Source organism: Mus musculus, chromosome 9 (genome assembly GCF_000001635.26).
Source record: "Mus musculus strain C57BL/6J chromosome 9, GRCm38.p6 C57BL/6J".
Classification (NCBI taxonomy): Eukaryota; Metazoa; Chordata; class Mammalia; order Rodentia; family Muridae; genus Mus; species Mus musculus.
In genome coordinates, this window is record NC_000075.6 from 121,980,745 (window position 1) to 121,981,605 (window position 861).

Below are 861 nucleotides of genomic sequence, written 5' to 3' on the forward strand. Positions count from 1 at the left end.
AGGCAAGATGGGCCCACTGATGCTACAGGGACAGGTCTGTTATGGGGAAACCAACTGCCTCCTGGTTGGATTTGAGAACCATTCCACGGGAGGGAATTCAGGTTTGACGCTGGAACCTGTTAAAAGCCTGTGGGTGGGGAGGGCATGGGCTCTCTCTCACAGGGAAGCTACTGCCACTGTGCTTCATGGATAGGACACACCTACAAAATTATCTTCTAAAAAATTTCATGCCTACAGACCAGTGCTGCCGCCCGCTCTGTCAAGTTTGCCGTGCCAGCAGTCCCTGGAGACTCATAACTGGTTACGGTGCTGAGAGTAACTACCAAGTGTTCATCCATGGGCAGCTATGTCAGCCTCGCCCAGGCTCGAGGAATATCTGGAAGGGGCAAGAAGAATGGGTGGCTGGGGAGTGGAACACAGACTTCTGGGTCTGACTAGGCTGCTGCACTCTTGAACTCACAGCAGCTGTGATGACCAACCATGATCTGGCCTATCTCTACCTCGTCATGGAAATGGGAGGAGCTAATAGGGCCGCACGGCTCCCTGAGGATTTATAGGTCAGTGTCTGAAAGGAGACATTTTTTTTAGTTGTGTAGTCAACGGTGTTGCCCTTGCAGACAAAACCTCACCCATGTGCTTGTCAGCGACCCTAAGAAACTTGTTGACTCATAAATAAAGACACGAAGGGACTTGAAAATAAGAGGGGTGGGTTGGAAAGAGGAAAAGCTCGGTGGGAGGGGGCAGGAAAGGCTAATGAGGTGAACAGTATTGAAGTGCATTATAAACATGCCCTAAAACATTGCATAAAACCTATTACGAGGTATAATTCGTGCATGCTAACAAGGCATCAGAAAAAGACTT

General features: G+C 49.2%; 1 protein-coding gene across 1 annotated transcript in view; it reads left to right on the plus strand.

The window, feature by feature from the left end:
- The window catches only part of Gask1a (golgi associated kinase 1A), a 37,326-nt gene that overhangs the window by 29,757 nt on the left and 6,708 nt on the right, over positions 1 to 861 (plus strand). The window lies entirely within an intron of this gene.